Consider the following 21,160-nt stretch of genomic DNA (forward strand, 5'->3'; position numbering starts at 1 on the left):
CTGGGAGATTTCCAGCCTAGTTATGAGCTCATGACATGAGAATTCTAATTTAATTCAGAGACAAGGGATCAACCTTTGAGGTTTATGTATGGAATCGGATTATAGTCATGTAAAATACCCCCTTTCACCAATCCGTTCCTCCAATCCTCGCCCCCCCCTTTTTTCTTCAGTTGAATGGGGGGCGCTTGAACCGTCTGTGTCAGTGCTCGCCTCTTTGTTCAAACCGATTCAGCTCCTCACCCTCAGCGTCGCCACCTGCGTACGGGGAGTGAGCACCGGCACCGAGTGTCTATCCAGATTTAGATTTAGATAGCTCTAAATTGGGCATGTGGCAGATGCTGCATATTAATCGTGAAGCAGACTAGTGGCTTATTTTTTGAAGGTGTGAAGCGTAGCTTGGGACGTTGAATAATTTTTGTTCACTTACGGGTTCTTTTTTGCTGTTTCACCCATTCGACCGATCGTTGACAGACGACACGATTGGAGCACCTTCACAAAAGCGCTGCGTTCCGATCATACATTCCTGCGGATTTTTTTTTTACTACCTTCAGGTAAGATTGAACATATTTTCACTGGCTGCAAATTGTCAACTTTTTAAATTTGTTTGAGATAAAGGATTTGTGGATATTGAACCCTGTATGAACAATATTGGGTAATGCCTGCATGCAGACCGGGGTATCAGCGGCGTCTGGCCACAGGGAATGGAATTAATGCATTGCTTATCTTACTCTGTTGAAAAGGCATTTGGTACTGTACAAACCTTTGTTGGCCAACCAACCATGCCAAGATTTCAGCCCAATTATAAGTACTTTCAGGTGCTTTACCATGAAAATTACATAGCCAGGTCCTGCTTTCCAGGCACTGTATAATACAGGACTTTAACGTGACTTTTGTATGGACATGTTATGCGTTCTGTAGCTATTATTTCGTACCTTCCTGACATGTTATTTTCTTCTGACATGTTATTTTCTTCTGACATGTTATTTTCTTCTGACATGTATCCAACTTTGCATGAAAGATGCAGTCATCTATAAGCTCATGGATGATGACCTCAGTGCCTACCTCTAACTGTGTCTCTGAAAAGACTCGCACGTTGCACACATTGAGCTTTACAGTAGCTTATTTTTGGGATCTTTTTGATGATTTAGATCCAAGCTTATATTTAGGACCCATGTATAAACATTAGACCACTGAATGACCTGTTTTAGTGTATCCCCAACACAGCTTCTTCAGATACACTGGTTTGTATGTAAAATCACAGAGAAGAAGAAATACTTTCTAAATAATGGGCCATTAATGGGCCAGAGGTCCTCTGGGCTTGTCTCAGAGTTGCCCTCATACAGGAGGCTAGGAGAAAAATAGGCTTCCTCAGTAGGGGCCTGATGGGAGACACAAAACTCTAATACTGCGGGCTATCAGTAATCTGTAAGAAGCGTATAAAGTTATGGCACTGGCTTAAATGTTCTGTGGCATTTAAAGAGCATCCTCAATATATAATGGTCCTCAAGTTAATGTTGTGTGTGTGCAAGAAAAAAGAATGAGTGACTGAGACAGAGAGAGGGGGAGAGAGACAGAGGGAGAGAGGCAGAGAGAGAGGGAGATCAGAGGGAGAGATTAGAGAGTGATAGAGGGAAACAAAAGAGAGAGAGAAATAGAAAGAGGGGTGGTTCCACAGACAGCTGATGGAACATAGATCAGAGATCAGAACACCTGCATACCTATCATTATTTATAATGGTCCCGCCCACTCTAACCTCTCGGGCCAATCAGAGGTGTGGCCAATGTTAGTAACCCCAATACCCTGGCATGACATCAGAGATACATGAAATAAGAGAGATAAATGACAGAAGGTTAGCACTTCCTCTGTCAACACTCCCCTAGACAATGATAGAATAGGTTCTTGTGGCATACAGTATATTTGTCTATTTCAAATGTGCTTCATGCAATGTGCTCATTGGAAACATGAGAGGCAAGGAAACAGGGTCAGCATATTTGCAACATCAGAATGATGGAAACTGGGGAAAAGTACAGACATTCCTGTTTGGTGGTCTGGTCACTAATAATATAGTCTTTCTCCACATATACCAGCTGTAAATTACACAGGTGCTAAATACTCTAAAAGTCTAAGTCACACATTAGAGCTTGTTAAACAAACACATTGAAATGTACCAATCACTCTGAGGGAGCGCAACTGTTTCAGTCACCTTGACAAATAAGATCTATTGTGTGAGATTATCAGTGGCCTAACAGCTCAAAGCCTTGTCTTGGTCTATTCATTGTTTTTGCATATAAAATAGTCACCCTATTTTGGTAGGCCTTGTGAAGAAGGGAGTCTACCACCGGCAGTGTATGTCCTATAAAACTGTGGTTAGCAGGGTGAGGTTAACAAGTCTAGCTTTAACAACACAGAGTCTGGGCTGATGTCATTGTGAAACCACACAGAGAGATAGAGGGAGGTAAAGGGGGGGAGAGGAGAGATAGATGGAGAGAGAGGAGAGATGGGAGATGGGAGGGAGGGAGGGAGGTAGGTGGGGGTGGATCGGGAGGGAGGGGGTAAAGAGGAGAGATAGATGGAGAGAGAGGAGAGAGGAGAGATGGGAGGGAGGGAGGTAGAGAGGAGAGATAGGCAGGCAAAGAGATGAAATAATGAAATAAGGAGGAGAAAGAGAGGAACACAAGAGAAGAAAGGGAGGGATAGAGACAGAGAGAGAGAGACAGAGAGAGACAGAGAGAGAAAGAGAGAGAAACAGAGACAAAGCAAGAGAGAGTTAGAAAGACAGAGAGAGACGCAGAGAGAGAGGCAGAGAGAGAGAGAGTTAGAGAGACAGAAACAGGAATAGACACAGACAGAGAGAGAGAAAGACAGAGAGAGAGAGAAAGACAGAGAGAGACAGAAAGACAGAAAGACAGAGAGAGAAAGACAGAGAGAGAGACAGGGACAGAGAGACAGAGAAAGAGACAGTGAGACAGAGAGAGAAACAGGCACAGAGACACAGAGAGACAGGGACAGGGACAGAGACAGAGAGAGAGGAGAGAGAGGAGAGAGAGAGAGAGAGAGAGAGAGACTGACAGGGACTGCGAGAGAGAGACCGAGAGAGACAGAGAGAGAGTCAGAGAGAGACAGAGACAGAGAGAATGAGGATTTCACCAACCAGACTGAAACTTCTCCAGTGGCCCCCATGCATTTTTTATTCTGTCTGGGTGCGTGCGTGAGAGTTCACTCCCGGGATTCCTGGCTCATTGCCAGAGGCATCACAGACCTCCCTCACAGCCCATCAGATCAGAGAGAGGCTGTGCACTCCCACCGGGAGGAGTGGATGGGAGGAGCCGACCCGCTGAAGGAGAAACAGAGAAGACTGGTAGGCTAGCCTGATCTACGGGCAGGATGGTTAACCACGGCAGGGCCAGACGTCTTTACTGTAACCTGTGCCAGTGTTTCCCAAATGGTGTTGTAGCTAGCTCTTCCTGGGTGATTTACAAGGTTGGGGCAAGAAATATATTTTATAGCTCAAAGCAATAAAACAATTCTGGTAACCAATTACCTTAGATGCTGGACGGCAAGTGGTTATAGGAGGCCTAGGCCAGATGCTGACATAACCTATACCAGTGTTTGTACAGCCAGCTCCCTCTATGCCACAGCAAATTACAGGTTTGTGATTAGAAATATGGTGCATTTTTCTCAAACGGAAATTCCCAAGAAAAGTAATTCCCAATACAATTCCCAAAACTATACATGGATCATATCCCAGAACCACTGATCTGTGTAGGGAAATGTGGTGCAGATGTATAGCATGTTAGAAATAGCCTAAAGAATAAGCACAGCCGGGATAGAGAGGTTTGTCTGAATTGGTAACATGTTGGTTTTAGTTGTCCATATGTGCAGATAAGATCAGTTTCAGCACACCACAGACACTAATATACACTCAGTGGCCGGTTTACTAGGTACACCACCCTGTTCACGAAAATGGTTCGCACCTACAGACATCCAGGTCATTTATTAGTCTTTGCTTGTTAAAGCTCCGCCTTATCTCAGCACACTGGTCACCATAACAACACCCACCCGTAGCACGCGCTCCAGCAGGTATATCTCACTGGTCACCCCCAAAGCCAACACCTCCTTTGGCCGCCTTTCCTTCCAGTTCTCTGCTGCCAATGACTGGAACGAATTGCAAAAATCGCTTAAGTTGGAGACTCATATCTCCCTCACTAACTTTAAGCACCAGCTGTCAGAGCAGCTCACAGATCACTGCACCTGTACATAGCCCATCTGTAAACAGCCCATCTATCTAACTTCTACATCCCCATATTGTTTTTATGAACTTTTTTGCTCTTTTACACACCAGTATTTCTACTTGCACAATCATCATCTTCACATCTATCACTCCAGTGTTAATTTGCAAAATTTTATTTACTTCGCTACTATGGCCTATTTATTGCCTTACCTCCTTACACCATTTGCACACACTGTATATAGACTTTTTCTATTGTGTTATTGACTGTATGTTTGTTTATTCCATGTGTAACTCTGTGTTGTTGTTTGTGTTGCACTGCTTTGCTTTATCTTGGCCAGGTCGCAGTTGTAAATGAGAACTTGTTCTCAACTAGCCTACCTGGTTAAATAAAGGTGAAATAAAATAAATAAATAACAACATTTAGTCATTTAGTGGCTGTGGCTTGCTATATAAAGCAGACAGACAGACATCGAGGCATTCAGTTACTGTTTGATTGAACTTTAGAATGGACAAAACAAGTGACCTAAGTGACTTTGAGCGCAGTATAATCGTTGGTGCCAGGCAAGCCGGTATCCTGGGCTTTTCACGCACGACAGTGTCTAGGGTTTACTGAGAATGGAGCGACAAACAAAAAACATCCAGTCAGTGGAAGTCCTGTGGGTGAAAACAGCTCATTGATGAGAGAGGTCAAAGGAGAATGGCAAGAATCATACAAGTTAACAGGTGGGCCACCAACAGCAAAATCACGGCGCAGTACGTCAGTGGTGTGCAGAATGGCATCTCGCAACGCACAGCTCATTGGCCCTTGTCATGGACGGGCTATTGTGGCAGACGACCACACCGGGTTCCCATCCTATCAGCTAAAAACAAGAAGAAGCGGCTCCACTGGGAACGCCATCACCAACACTGAAAAATATTGTCTGGTCCGACGAACCCTGGTTCCTGTTGTGTCATGCTGATGGCAGAGTCAGGATTTGGAGTAAGCAACATGAGTCCATGGCCCCATCCTGCCTGGTGTCAACGGTACAGGCTGGTGGTGTAATGGTGTGGAGTCCATGGCCCCATCCTGCCTGGTGTCTACGGTACAGGCTGGTGGTGTAATGGTGTGGAGTCCATGGCCCCATCCTGCCTGGTGTCAACGGTACAGGCTGGTGGTGTAATGGTGTGGAGTCCATGGCCCCATCCTGCCTGGTGTCAACGGTACAGGCTGGTGGTGTAATGGTGTGGAGTCCATGGACCCATCCTGCCTGGTGCCAACGGTACAGGCTGGTGGTGTAATGGTGTGGAGTCCATGGACCCATCCTGCCTGGTGTCAACGGTACAGGCTGGTGGTGTAATGGTGTGGAGTCCATGGCCCCATCCTGCCTGGTGTCTACGGTACAGGCTGGTGGTGTAATGGTGTGGAGTCCATGGCCCCATCCTGCCTGGTGTCAACGGTACAGGCTGGTGGTGTAATGGTGTGGAGTCCATGGCCCCATCCTGCCTGGTGTCTACGGTACAGGCTGGTGGTGTAATGGTGTGGAGTCCATGGACCCATCCGGCCTGGTGCCAACGGTACAGGCTGGTGGTGTAATGGTGTGGAGTCCATGGCCCCATCCTGCCTGGTGTCAACGGTACAGGCTGGTGGTGTAATGGTGTGGAGTCCATGGTCCCATCCTGCCTGGTGCCAACGGTACAGGCTGGTGGTGTAATGGTGTGGAGTCCATGGTCCCATCCTGCCTGGTGCCAACGGTACAGGCTGGTGGTGTAATGGTGTGGAGTCCATGGTCCCATCCTGCCTGGTGTCAACGGTACAGGCTGGTGGTGTAATGGTGTGGAGTCCATGGCCCCATCCTGCCTGGTGCCAACGGTACAGGCTGGTGGTGTAATGGTGTGGAGTCCATGGCCCCATCCTGCCTGGTGTCAACGGTACAGGCTGGTGGTGTAATGGTGTGGAGTCCATGGCCCCATCCTGCCTGGTGTCAACGGTACAGGCTGGTGGTGTAATGGTGTGGAGTCCATGGACCCATCCTGCCTGGTGTCAACGGTACAGGCTGGTGGTGTAATGGTGTGGAGTCCATGGACCCATCCTGCCTGGTGTCAACGGTACAGGCTGGTGGTGTAATGGTGTGGAGTCCATGGACCCATCCTGCCTGGTGTCAACGGTACAGGCTGGTGGTGTAATGGTGTGGAGTCCATGGCCCCATCCTGCCTGGTGTCTACGGTACAGGCTGGTGGTGTAATGGTGTGGAGTCCATGGACCCATCCTGCCTGGTGTCTACGGTACAGGCTGGAGGTGTAATGGTGTGGAGTCCATGGTCCCATCCTGCCTGGTGCAAATGGTACAGGCTGGTGGCGGTGGTGTAATGGTGTGGAGTCCATGGACCCATCCTGCCTGGTGTCAACGGTACAGGCTGGTGGTGTAATGGTGTGGAGTCCATGGCCCCATCCTGCCTGGTGCCAACGGTACAGGCTGGTGGTGTAATGGTGTGGAGTCCATGGACCCATCCTGCCTGGTGTCAACGGTACAGGCTGGTGGTGTAATGGTGTGGAGTCCATGGCCCCATCCTGCCTGGTGTCAACGGTACAGGCTGGTGGTGTAATGGTGTGGAGTCCATGGCCCCATCCTGCCTGGTGTCTACGGTACAGGCTGGTGGTGTAATGGTGTGGAGTCCATGGTCCCATCCTGCCTGGTGCCAACGGTACAGGCTGGTGGTGTAATGGTGTGGAGTCCATGGACCCATCCTGCCTGGTGTCAACGGTACAGGCTGGTGGTGTAATGGTGTGGAGTCCATGGCCCCATCCTGCCTGGTGTCTACGGTACAGGCTGGTGGTGTAATGGTGTGGAGTCCATGGCCCCATCCTGCCTGGTGTCTACGGTACAGGCTGGTGGTGTAATGGTGTTGGGAATGTTTTCCTGGCACACGTTAGGTCCCTTGATACCAATTGGTACTAGATGGGTGTACCTAATAAACTGTCCTCGGAGTGAATGTCAGGCCTGGAGAGGAAAACTAAATACCTGGAATGATACACAATCTAGTAGACTACAGTTTCTCTTTTCAGTTGCCATTTTCAATGTTTTTCAGTAGCCAGAAGGTTGAGATTTATGATCTGGACAGCTGGATTTTATCTTCAGACATGAGGTCTGGTACAATGATCTGTGTGGTATCAAACTGTTTCGATACAAACTTCTCAGGTGGTTGCTACACATTAGTGGTAAATGGGAATTCCAGTATACAATATAAAGTGATTTCAGTTTGAGAAGTGTTCATTATTACGGTCAGCAGTATACAGAAGTATAATGTCTCCCTTTGCTTGAGGGTCTGCATTATTTTGTTATGCTTACTAGCATTTAGCAAATGCAATAATATTGGGGACTAGCTGTCCCTTGCTGGAATTGAACCCACAACCTTTGGCTCACTAAAAACTGTACCAAAAGCCCAGAGGATTGGTTTCGTAGAGCTGTACTGCGCCAACTTAATCATCTGGTCATTTTTACACAAACAACAGGAGAACAGGCACTCTTTGTCTTCTCTGGCTTATTGGGGAGCTTTTCACAACTGGACAGGTCCATTGTGACTGAGCAACAGATTCAAGTAAACCTACCACAGAAAAGTATTATGCAGTATCTTTGATTAGCATGTAGGTATTATGTCTTACACTGAAAACTGGAGTCATATACCAGTGAGGGCTTTAACTGCTATTTACCTTTTAGATTGGATTTGGTGCATATTTTGGTTGGATTTGGCTTTGCTACTGTTTTTTTAAATGTATTTTTAAGAAGAAAAGTATGTGGCTCTTATTGTGTGAACCGATTATGTTCTATACAGCAAGATTGAATCAGACTGAAAGTTGAGGTTTTGAGTGAAATATTTATTTTCTCTGTGTATGGACGACATGACTTGAATTTCAACCATTTCAAGCTGATAAAAGAACAGCAGAGAGGGAGAGATATTTTCCACCTCAGATTCTCTTTCTCCATCTCTCTCGCTCTCTCTCTTCCTCTCCCCTGTTGTGAAGTCTCCAATGGCGAGAAGCCCAGAGGGGGGTTGGACGGAGTGAGCAATCAATCAAGTTTTCTTTTTGCACCCTGGCAGGGAGGGACTAACACTTCCCTTCAAACCAATCAGCATACAGGTCTGGATGAGACCATAGCACCACAGCTAAAAGGCTCTCACATAAAGAGAATGGCCTCTCTCTTTGTCTCTGGCCAGAGTAGAGCCTCCTTTCTCTGCTATTGACATGTGGCAGATGCTGAAGGTAATGCTGTCATGTTGGCTATCCCTGTTTGAGCTGGTCGGGAACAGGCTATTTGATGTGATTGGTTGGAGCTTCTCAGCTTGTTGGTTCGATTCCTGCACGAGACACATCAACTGTACATATAAGTGAACTGTCAGTGGCTTTGGATAAAACGTGTCTGCTAAATGACAATATTATGATGTTATCTGTTGATCCTTGTGTTCTTCAGTTTAGCCGACAGTAGCTGGGAGCCAGGAGACTCCATATAAACAAAGTGCTGTGTCCCCAGTGTCTAGTGACGTCATAGTGTCCAATGATGATCCCATTTTGTAACCGTCGTTATTTCGTATGGGGATGAAAAAGTGATAGATTCAACTCTGATGCACATTCAATAAAAACGGTTGATTACCGACACTCCAGTGCTCGGACGAAGGCTCTATCTGCAATAACTCATTCTGTATGAACCTATTTTATATTCCGTGGACTGAGCAACTCCTGTGCGGGTCATTAAACATGTAAACTCCTGGATGAAGTGGCAGCCATGGAAATGGAAGTAGCTTATCTCCAGGGCACCAGCACCTCTTAACTTGATTATATTATTATTTTTCTTTATGATGTCACTTCATAGCCATGTCTAAAATGGCACCCTATTCCCTAAGTTACTACAAAAGTAATGCACTATACTGTATAGGGAAGAGAGCGCCATTTCAGATTCACCCCAGTTCTCCTAGTGGGTGGAGTGAAGTCAAAGCCACTGCCCATGCACCTGATCCCCTACACCTGATTTTACATACCACATTGGCCCCTCACCTCTAACCTCTCACCTAAAACCACTGAACTTTAACCCCTGACCCCGGCCAGACATGCAGTACAGCTGGAGTAACGGCTTTCTGCAGGTGTGTTAACAGTCCCTAGCTACATCTGACCCTGCTACATGTTATCAGGGACCTCTTCACCTCCTTCTTTTCCTGTGGACTGAAGTGAAATTGGTCTGTCTGTCCTCTATATCCTGTTGGAGTGTAATAGGCTATGAGAGGGGGATGGTCATTCGCTAGCAGCGTTAGCTACATATTAAATGAAACATTACATGTCAATTTTTTATTAATTATGAATTATTAATTATTTTACTTAAATGTAAATGTAAATGTAATTTTTCCGTGTCGGTTCTCCAGGGACCCTTGCTGATTCGTCAGGACGCCGTCAGACTCCTCTCTAAAGGTAAGACAGAGGGACAATTTTGTCATGGCTTGTAGCCTATTTAATTCAATGTAAGTATATGTATCTTAATGTTGGGCATGAGAATGTAATATTAATAGATGTATTATTAGGTATTGTATATCTGCTGTTTTTCACATGTACAGTGGCAAGAAAAAGTATGTGAACCCTTAGAATTACCTGGATTTCTGCATAAATTGGTCATAAAATGTGATCTAATTGTCATCTAAGTCACAACAATAGACAAACACAGTCTGCTTAAACTAATAACACACAAACAATTATATGTTTTCATGTCTTTATTGAACACCGTGTAAACATTCAGAGTGGAGGGTGCAAAAAGTATGTGAACCCTTGGATTTAATAACTGCTTGACCATCCTATGGCAGCAATAACCTCAAACCAAATGTTTTCTGTAGTTGCGGGTCAGACCTGCACAATAGTCAGGAGGAATTTTGGACCACCTTTACAAAACTGTTTCAGTTCAGCAATATTCTTGGGATGTCTGGTGTGAACCACTCTCTTGAGGTCATGCCACAGCATCTCCATCGGGTTGAGGTCAGGACTCTGACTGGGCCACTCCAGAAGGTGTATTTTCTTCTGTTGAAGCCATTTTGTTGTTGATTTACTTCTGTCTAATGGGTTGTTGTCCTGTTGCATCACCTAACTTCTGTTGAGCTTCAATTCACAGACAGATAGCCTTACATTCTCCTGCAAAATGTCTTAATAAACTTGGGAATTCATTTTTCCGTCGATGATAGCAAGCTGTCCAGGCCCTAAGGCAGCAAAGCAGCCCCAAACCATGATGCTCCCTCCACCATACTTTACAGTTGGGATGAGGTTTTGATGATGGTGTGCTGTGGCTTTTTTTTCTCCACACATAGTTTTGTGTGTTCCTTTCAAACAACTCAACTTTAGTTGAATCTGTCCATAGAATATTATGCCAGTAGTGCTGTGGAACATCCAGGTGCTCTTTGGTGAACTTTATATGTGCAGCAATGTTTTTTTTGGACAGCAGTGGCTTCTTCCGTGGTGTCCTCCCATGAACACCATTCTTGTTTAGTGTTTTCCGTATCGCAGATTCTTCAACAGAGATGTTAGCATGTTCCAGAGATTTCTGTAAGTCTTTAGCTGACACTCTAGGATTCTTCTTAACCTCTTTGAGCATTCTGCACTGTGCTCTTGCAGTCATCTTTGTAGGATGGCCACTCCTAGGGAGAGTAGCAACAGTGCTGAACTTTCTCCATTTATAGACAATTTGTCTTACCGTGGACTGATGAAAGTCAAGGCTTTTAGGAGATACTTTTGTAACCCTTTCAAGCTTTATGCAAGTCAACAATTCTTAATCTTAGGTCTTCTGAGATCTCTTTTGTTTGAGGCATGGTTCACATCAGGCAACGCTTCTTTTGAATAGCAAACTTACATTTTGTGAGTGTTTTTTATAGGGCAGGGCAGCTCTAACCAACATCTCCAATCTCATCTCATTGATTGGACTCCAGGTTAGCTGACTCCTGACTCCAATTAGCTTTTTAGACCTCCTCAAGTCTGGTTCATCCTTGGGAGCAATTTCCAAATGCCTGAAGGTACCACGTTCATCTGTACAAACAATAGTACGCAAGTATAAACACCATGGAACCACGCAGCCATCATACCGCTCAGGAAGGAGACCCGTTCTGTCTCCTAGAGATGAACGTACTTTGGTGCGAAAAGTGCAAATCAATTCCAGAACAACAGCAAAGGACTTTGTGAAGATGCTGGAGGAAACAGGCACAAAAGTATCTATATCCACAGTAAAACGAGTCCTATATCGACATAACCTGAAAGGACGCTCAGCAAGGAGTGTCTGATGAAACAAAAATAGAACTGTTTGGCCATAATGACCATCGTTATGTTTGGAGGAAAAAGGGGGAGGCTTGCAAGCCGAAGAACACCATCCAAATCAAATCAAATTTTATTTGTCACATATACATGGTTAGCAGATGTTAATGCGAGTGTAGCGAATTGCTTGTGCTTCTAGTTCCGACAATGCAGTAATATCCAATGAGTAATCTAACCTAACAATTTCACAACAATTACCTTATACACACAAGTGTAAAGGAATGAATAAGAATATGTACATTAAAAAAATATATGAATGAGTGATGGTATAGAACGGCATAGGCAAGATGCAGTGGATGGTATAGAGTACAGTATATACATATGAGATGAGTAATGTAGGATATGTAAACATATAAAAGTGGCTTTGTTTAAAGTGGCTAGTGATACATTACATCAAGATGGCAAGATGCAGTAGATGGTATAGAGTACAGTATATACATATGAGATGAGTAATGTAGGGTATGTAAACATTATATAAAGTGCCATTGTTTAAAATGGCTAGTGATACATTTATTACATCAATTTTTCCATTATTAAAGTGGCTGGAGTTGAGTCAGTATGTTGGCAGCAGCCACTCAATGTTAGTGATGGCTGTTTAACAGTCTGATGGCCTTGAGATAGAAGCTGTTTTTCAGTCTCTCGGTCCCTGCTTTGATGCAGCTGTACTGATCTCGCCTTCTGGATGATAGCGGGGTGAACAGGCAGTGGCTCGGGTGGTTGTTGTCCTTGATGATCTTTTTGGCCTTCCTGTGACATCGGGTGGTGTAGGTGTCCTGGAGTGCAGGGAGTTTGCGCCCGGTGATACGTTGTGCAGACCTCACTACCCTCTGGAGAGCCTTACGGTTATGGGCAGAGCAGTTGCCGTACCAGGCGGTGATACAGCCCGACAGGATGCTCTCGATTGTGCATCTGTAAAAGTCTGTGAGTGTTTTTGGTGACAAGCCGAATTTCTTCAGCCTCCTGAGGTTGAAGAGGCGCTGCTGCGCCTTCTTCACCACGCTGTCTGTGTGGTTGGACCATTTCAGTTTGTCTGTGATGTGTACGCCAAGGAACTTAAAACTTTCTACCCTCTCCACTACTGTGCTGTCGATGTGGATAGGGGGGTGCTCCCTCTGCTGTTTCCTGAAGTCCACGATCATCTCCTTTGTTTTGTTGACGTTGAGTGTGAGGTTATTTTCCTGACACCACACTCCGAGGGCCCTCACCTCCTCCCTGTAGGCCGTCTCGTCGTTGTTGGTAATCAAGCCTACCACTGTAGTATCGTCTGCAAACTTGATGATTGAGTTGGAGGCGTGCATGGCCACGCAGTCGTGGGTGAACAGGGAGTACAGGAGAGGGCTGAGAACGCACCCTTGTGGGGCCCCAGTGTTGAGGATCAGCGGGGTGGAGATGTTGTTACCTACCCTCACCACCTGGGGGCGGCCCGTCAGGAAGTCCAGGACCCAGTTGCACAGGGCGGGGTCGAGACCCAGGGTCTCGAGCTTGATGACGAGTTTGGAGGTTATTATGGTGTTAAATGCTGAGCTGTGAAACACGGGGGTGGCAGCATCATGTTGTGGGGGTGCTTTGCTGCAGGAGGGACTGGTGCGCGTCACAAAATAGATGGCATCATGAGGGAGGGAAATGTGGATATATTGAAGCAACATTTCAAGACATCAGTCAGGAAGTTAAAGCTTGGTGTCAAATGGGTCTACCAAATGGGTCTACCAATGACCCCAAGCATACTTCCAAAGTTGTGGCAAAATGGCTTAAGGACAACAAAGTCAAGGTATTGGAGTGGCCATCACAAAGCCCTGACCTCAATCCCATAGAAAATGTGTGGGCAGAACTGAAAAAGCGTGTGTGAGCAAGGAGGCCTACAAACCTGACTCAGTTACACCAGCTCTGTTAGGAGGAATGGGCCAAAATTCACCCAACTTATTGTGGGACGCTTGTGGAAGGCTACCAGAAATGTTTGACCCAAGTTAAACAATTTAGGCACTGCCACCAAATACTAAATTAGTGTATGTAAACTTCTGACCCACTGGGAATGTGATGAAAGAAATAGAAGCTGAAATAAATCATTCTCTCTACTATTATTCTGACATTTCACATTCTTAAAATAAAGTGGTGATCCTAACTGAGCTAAGACGGAATTTTTACTAGGATTAAACGTCAGGAATTGTGTGAAACTGAGTTTAAATTTAGTTGGCTAAGGTGTATCTAAACTTCCGACATCAACTGTACACTATATATATATATATATATATAAAAATATATATATATATAGTACCAGTCAAAAGTTTGGACACACCTATTCATTCAAGGGTTTTTCTTTATTTTGACTATTTTCTACATTGTAGAGTAATAGTGAATACATCAAAACTATGAAATAACACAGATGGAATCATGTAGTAACCAAAAAAGTGTTTAACAAATGTAAATATATTTTATATTTGAGATTCTTCAAAGTAGCCACCCTTTGCCTTGATGACAGCTTTGCACACTCTTGGCATTCTCTCAACCAGCTTCACCTGTAATTCTTTTCCAACAGTCTTGAAGGAGTTCCCACATATGCTGAGCACTTGTTGACTGCTTTTCCTTCACATTGCGGTACAAGTCATCCCAAACCATCTCAATTGGGTTGAGGTCAGGTGATTGTGGAGGTCAGGTCATCTGATGAAATTCCACAAATTCACTTTTAACAAGGCACACATGTTAATTGAAATGCATTCCAGGTGACTACCTCATGAAGCTGGTTGAGAGAATGCCAAGAGTGTGCAAAGCTGTCATCAAGGCAAAGGGTGGCTACTTTGAAGAATCTCAAATATAAAATGTATTTAGATTTGTTAAACACTTTTTAACACTGTTTTGGTTACTGCATGATTCCATATGTGCTATTTCATAGTTATGATGTCTTCACTATTATTCTACAATGTAGAAAATAGTACAAATATTGAAAAACCTTGGAATGAGTAGGTGTGTCCAAACTTTTGACTGGTACTGTACCTATATGCAATATATATATTTAAAAAATATATATTTTGTCACGTCCTGACCAGTAATAGGGGTTATTTGTTATTGTAGTTTGGTCAGGACGTGGCAGGGGGTATTTGTTTTATGTGGTTCGGGGTGGTTGTGTGTTTAGTGGTGTGTTTGATTTATTTTTCCGGGGTTTTGGGCACTGTTCTATGTTAATGTATTTCTATGTTTAGTCTAGTTATTTGTATTTCTATGTTTGGTTTATTGGGGGTTGAACCCTCAAATGGAGGCAGGTGTTTTCTCGTTGCCTCTGATTGAGGGTTCTATAAATAGGTATGTGTTTGTTTTAATATTTGTGGGAGATTGTGCTGTGTATAGCTCTGTGCCTTACCGGCCTGTTATTTGTCGTTGTGTTTTTTTTGGTGTACGTATTTATTTTTGGTTTACCTTCTTTGTCCGTTGAAATAAAAGAAGATGAGTGCACATTTCCCCGCTGCGTCTTGGTCCGCTTTACCCTACGACAACCGAGACATATTTCCCCTCATTATTTTCCCCTAACCCTACCACCCATCCCCTATTTGGAGTAAGCTAATGGACAATAACATTTAGGCTTCTACTTCCAGCTTATACATACTATATACATTTTACAGAAAGTAGGTTTTGTACTAGTTATCTTTTGTTTGTTTTTATTCCCATCCTTCAGCTACCCTCAACCCCTCCCTGGTATCTCTGAAGACCATCCCGTTTTGATTTCTGTTTTTCAACTGTGCTGTTTCACAAAAGTTCTGAACTTACTGTATATAAATTTTACAGACACAGTATATTTTATATTAGTTATCTTGTTATTTTTAGTACCACCCTTCAGCTCCTCTAATTATTATAAACTTACTTACACACACACACACACACACACACACACACACACACACACACACACACACACACACACACACACACACACACACACACACACACACACACACACACACACACACACACACACACACACACACACACAGACTTACTATATTTGTGGGGGCTTTTTGGGGACCAACAATTGATTACCATTCAAAATCCTATTTTCCCTAACCCCTAACCCTAAACCTAACCATAACACGGAACCCAAACTGTCTGTGCGCGTGCGCCATCGTGCGCCATCGTGCATACATTTATTTTGTCCCCCTACACCAAACGCGATCACGACACGCAGGTTAAAATATCAAAACAAACTCTGAACCAATGACATTAATTTGGGGACAGGTCGAAAAGCATTAAACATTTATGGCAATTTAGCTAGTTCGCTTGCACTTGCTAGCTAATTTGTCCTAATGAGCTAGCTTGCTGTTGCTAGCTAATTTGTCCTGGGATATAAACATTAAGTTATTATTTTACCTGAAATGCACAAGGTCCTCTACTCCGACAATTAATCCACACATAAAACGGCCAACCGAATCATTTCTAGTCATCTCTCCTCCTTCCAGGCTTTTTCATCTTTGAACTTATATGGTGATTGGCATCTAAACTTTCATAGTATTACCACGACTTCCAGCAACACAGTTCGTCTTTCAATCACCCACGTGGGTATAACCAATGAGGAGATGGCACGTGGGTACCTGCTTCTATAAACCAATGAGGAGATGTGAGGGGCAGGACTTGCAGCGTGATCTGCGTCAGAAATAGGAATGACTTCTATGTTAGCGCTTGGCAACGCAGACGCTCGTTGACGCACCCGAGCAGTGTGGGTGCAATAATTGAATAACATACAGTGTAGTCAGGGTAAACCCCCAACCCTAACCTTAACTCCAAAACATAGCCCTAACTACTAACACTAAACACTAACCCCTAACCCTAATTCTAACCCTAATTCTTACCTTAACCCTAAACCTTAAGCTCTAAGCCTAAAATTTCCTTTTTTACAATTGAGGACCAGCAAAATGTCCTTACTTCTCTGAATTTTAGTTGGTTTACTATTCTTGTGAGGACTTCAAGGGCCTCATTTACCAATCATGCATTGGCACAAATCTATGCGTAAACCATGTGTGGGCTCATTTCCACACAAAGTGTATCAATATGAACGTTTGCTTGAGAGTGTGCGTGGATTTACGCACAGCCTATACCATGCGTATGCACAGGGCCAAGTGGTGGAATAAAGAGTAGCCTAGTGACTGGGGGAAATATACTGTATGTTGAATATGTGTGAAATTGGGAGAGTAAAAATAACACATTTCAGTGTATTTCCATTGTGAATTCGTACAAAATACTGATTCTTGACAGGCTACTGTATGTCCTATAATGTATTAGTTACCATAATAATTCATTTAAAGTACAGTAATTAGTTAAATTAGAGACAGTAGTGAAAGTGAAACCATTGTTAAAATACTATAAAAAACGTAGATAATGGGAAATCTAATGAGAGATGGCTGATCTTGCTCTGTTGGAAAATTTGGCACAAGCTGCATTTTTAGAGACAGGTGGGACTTTTTTTCTGAAAGTACTGATTAAATCCTCAGATATCATTCCCCACACCAATCTTATAGGATATTTGCGATGATTTAACATTTTAAGACCTACTTTAGAAAGGCAAACACGTACCATTTCGGTGCACATCCAATTGCTATCCACCCTCAGGTTTTTGGCAACAGGCACTTTTTAGTTGGAGCCGATCGGCATCTCACAGCCCTCGATGAGAGGATGTGTTGGATGCAATTATCAGCAATATGAAGTTACATTCAATTTCAATACACCATCGCACAACAGGTTCAATTCAATAGGAGTTTCTTTACCATCAATGAGTTCCCAAATCCGAACGGAGCAACAGACGATACCCAGATCGCTATAAAAGAACCATCCCAAAACGAGTTCAACTACGTGAACAGAAAAGGCTTCCAGTCTATGTGCAAGGGATAGGTTATGTGATGAGCAAAAGATGCTGCTGAATGTGGTGGCCAGGTGGAACGCACGACTAGGTCATTCTGCAGAACAGCAATGTTGGCCTATAACACCTTGGGGAGTGTTGCCTACTAATTTGAAGTATATTTGCCATTGCAACTTGAATTCTCTCAATGGTCTTCTCTTTGAAGCTATGTTCATATTTTTACTGTAAAGCCACAACTGAGCTAGTCAAATAAAAGCTTTTCAGTCTCATGAACGTTTTTTTATAAGACTTTTTGTTGTTGCGACTTTGTATGTTTTAGGGTATGTCGTTGTATATTCCCCACAGGCTTTTAAGGGGTGGTTTTTACCATATATGGTTAATTAGGGGCGTTTCGAAATGCAAAAAGCCAAGGTCGTGCACGAGGACTGAAAACAGTTATTATTTATGGTATATCTCCTAACGGTGTGTGTATGATGATCGACAAATCTTAGCCTTTCATTACAACTTCATCTCATCTCGTAAGCTTGGTGATAAGAGGATGTTACAGTATAAGTTAGACAATCCCACTACGACTACAGTCTGGAGGGACAGAGAGTGGGTTATGGTTGGTAGACTGACAACAGTCTGGAGGGACAGAGAGTGGGTTATGGTTGGTAGGGTGACAACAGTCTGGAGGGACAGAGAGTGGGTTATGGTTGGTAGACTGACAACAGTCTGGAGGGATAGAGAGTGGGTTATGGTTGGTAGGGTGACAACAGTCTGGAGGGACAGAGAGTGGGTTATGGTTGGTAGACTGACAACAGTCTGGAGGGATAGAGAGTGGGTTATGGTTGGTAGGGTGACAACAGTCTGGAGGGATAGAGAGTGGGTTATGGTTGGTAGGGTGACAACAGTCTGGAGGGACAGAGAGTGGGTTATGGTTGGTAGGGTGACAACTGTCTGGAGGGATAGAGAGTGGGTTATGGTTGGTAGGGTGACAACAGTCTGGAGGGATAGAGAGTGGGTTATGGTTGGTAGACTGACAACAGTCTGGAGGGATAGAGAGTGGGTTATGGTTGGTAGGCTGACAACAGTCTGGAGGGACAGAGAGTGGGTTATGGTTGGTAGGCTGACAACAGTCTGGAGGGATAGAGAGTGGGTTATGGTTGGTAGGGTGACAACAGTCTGGAGGGACAGAGAGTGGGTTATGGTTGGTAGACTGACAACAGTCTGGAGGGATAGAGAGTGGGTTATGGTTGGTAGGCTGACAACAGTCTGGAGGGACAGAGAGTGGGTTATGGTTGGTAGGCTGACAACAGTCTGGAGGGATAGAGAGTGGGTTATGGTTGGTAGGGTGACAACAGTCTGGAGGGATAGAGAGTGGGTTATGGTTGGTAGACTGACAACAGTCTGGAGGGACAGAGAGTGGGTTATGGTTGGAAGGGTGACAACAGTCTGGAGGGATAGAGAGTGGGTTATGGTTGGTAGGGTGACAACAGTCTGGAGGGATAGAGAGTGGGTTATGGTTGGTAGACTGACAACAGTCTGGAGGGACAGAGAGTGGGTTATGGTTGGTAGGGTGACAACAGTCTGGAGGGACAGAGAGTGGGTTATGGTTGGTAGGGTGACAACAGTCTGGAGGGATAGAGAGTGGGTTATGGTTGGTAGGGTGACAACAGTCTGGAGGGATAGAGAGTGGGTTATGGTTGGTAGGGTGATAACAGTCTGGAGGGATAGAGAGTGGGTTATGGTTGGTAGGGTGACAACAGTCTGGAGGGACAGAGAGTGGGTTATGGTTGGTAGGGTGACAACAGTCTGGAGGGACAGAGAGTGGGTTATGGTTGGTAGACTGACAACAGTCTGGAGGGACAGAGAGTGGGTTATGGTTGGTAGACTGACAACAGTCTGGAGGGACAGAGAGTGGGTTATGGTTGGTAGGGTGACAACAGTCTGGAGGGACAGAGAGTGGGTTATGGTTGGTAGGGTGACAACAGTCTGGAGGGACAGAGAGTGGGTTATGGTTGGTAGGGTGACAACAGTCTGGAGGGACAGAGAGTGGGTTATGGTTGGTAGACTGACAACAGTCTGGAGGGACAGAGAGTGGGTTATGGTTGGTAGGGTGACAACAGTCTGGAGGGACAGAGAGTGGGTTATGGTTGGTAGGGTGACAACAGTCTGGAGGGACAGAGAGTGGGTTATGGTTGGTAGGGTGACAACAGTCTGGAGGGACAGAGAGTGGGTTATGGTTGGTAGGGTGACAACAGTCTGGAGGGACAGAGAGTGGGTTATGGTTGGTAGGGTGATAACAGTCTGGAGGGATAGAGAGTGGGTTATGGTTGGTAGGGAGACAACAGTCTGGAGGGACAGAGAGTGGGTTATGGTTGGTAGGGTGACAACAGTCTGGAGGGATAGAGAGTGGGTTATGGTTGGTAGGGTGACAACAGTCTGGAGGGATAGAGAGTGGGTTATGGTTGGTAGGGTGACAACAGTCTGGAGGGACAGAGAGTGGGTTATGGTTGGTAGGGTGACAACAGTCTGGAGGGATAGAGAGTGGGTTATGGTTGGTAGACTGACAACAGTCTGGAGGGATAGAGAGTGGGTTATGGTTGGTAGACTGACAACAGTCTGGAGGGACAGAGAGTGGGTTATGGTTGGTAGACTGACAACAGTCTGGAGGGATAGAGAGTGGGTTATGGTTGGTAGACTGACAACAGTCTGGAGGGACAGAGAGTGGGTTATGGTTGGTAGGGTGACAACAGTCTGGAGGGACAGAGAGTGGGTTATGGTTGGTAGACTGACAACAGTCTGGAGGGACAGAGAGTGGGTTATGGTTGGTAGGGTGACAACAGTCTGGAGGGATAGAGAGTGGGTTATGGTTGGTAGGGTGACAACAGTCTGGAGGGACAGAGAGTGGGTTATGGTTGGTAGACTGACAACAGTCTGGAGGGACAGAGAGTGGGTTATGGTTGGTAGGGTGACAACAGTCTGGAGGGACAGAGAGTGGGTTATGGTTGGTAGGGACGACAACAGTCTGGAGGGATAGAGAGTGGGTTATGGTTGGTAGGGTGACAACAGTCTGGAGGGACAGAGAGTGGGTTATGGTTGGTAGGGTGACAACAGTCTGGAGGGACAGAGAGTGGGTTATGGTTGGTAGACTGACAACAGTCTGGAGGGATAGAGAGTGGGTTATGGTTGGTAGGGTGATAACAGTCTGGAGGGACAGAGAGTGGGTTATGGTTGGTAGGGTGACAACAGTCTGGAGGGACAGAGAGTGGGTTATGGTTGGTAGGCTGACAACATTCTGGAGGGACAGAGAGTGGGTTATGGTTGGTAGGCTGACAACAGTCTGGAGGGACAGAGAGTGGGTTATGGTTGGTAGGGTGACAACAGTCTGGAGGGACAGAGAGTGGGTTATGGTTGGTAGACTGACAACAGTCTGGAGGGACAGAGAGTGGGTTATGGTTGGTAGGGTGACAACATTCTGGAGGGACAGAGAGTGGGTTATGGTTGGTAGGCTGACAACAGTCTGGAGGGACAGAGAGTGGGTTATGGTTGGTAGGGTGACAACATTCTGGAGGGACAGAGAGTGGGTTATGGTTGGTAGGGTGACAACAGTCTGGAGGGACAGAGAGTGGGTTATGGTTGGTAGGCTGACAACAGTCTGGAGGGATAGAGAGTGGGTTATGGTTGGTAGGGTGACAACAGTCTGGAGGGATAGAGAGTGGGTTATGGTTGGTAGGGTGACAACAGTCTGGAGGGACAGAGAGTGGGTTATGGTTGGTAGGGTGACAACTGTCTGGAGG

General features: G+C 45.2%; 1 protein-coding gene across 1 annotated transcript in view; it reads left to right on the plus strand.

Annotated features, from left to right (window-relative positions):
- The first annotated feature begins 202 nt into the window (after nucleotides 1-202).
- LOC106569686 (neurocan core protein) overlaps nucleotides 203-21,160 on the plus strand; it is a 105,712-nt gene continuing 84,754 nt past the window's right edge. The window contains exons 1-2 of the mRNA XM_014141247.3: nucleotides 203-551; nucleotides 9,622-9,667. The gene's annotated coding sequence lies outside the window, so the exon portion shown is untranslated. The remainder of the gene's footprint in view (nucleotides 552-9,621; nucleotides 9,668-21,160) is intronic.

Source organism: Salmo salar, chromosome 14 (genome assembly GCF_965601325.2).
Source record: "Salmo salar chromosome 14, fSalSal1, whole genome shotgun sequence".
NCBI lineage: Eukaryota > Metazoa > Chordata > Actinopteri > Salmoniformes > Salmonidae > Salmo > Salmo salar.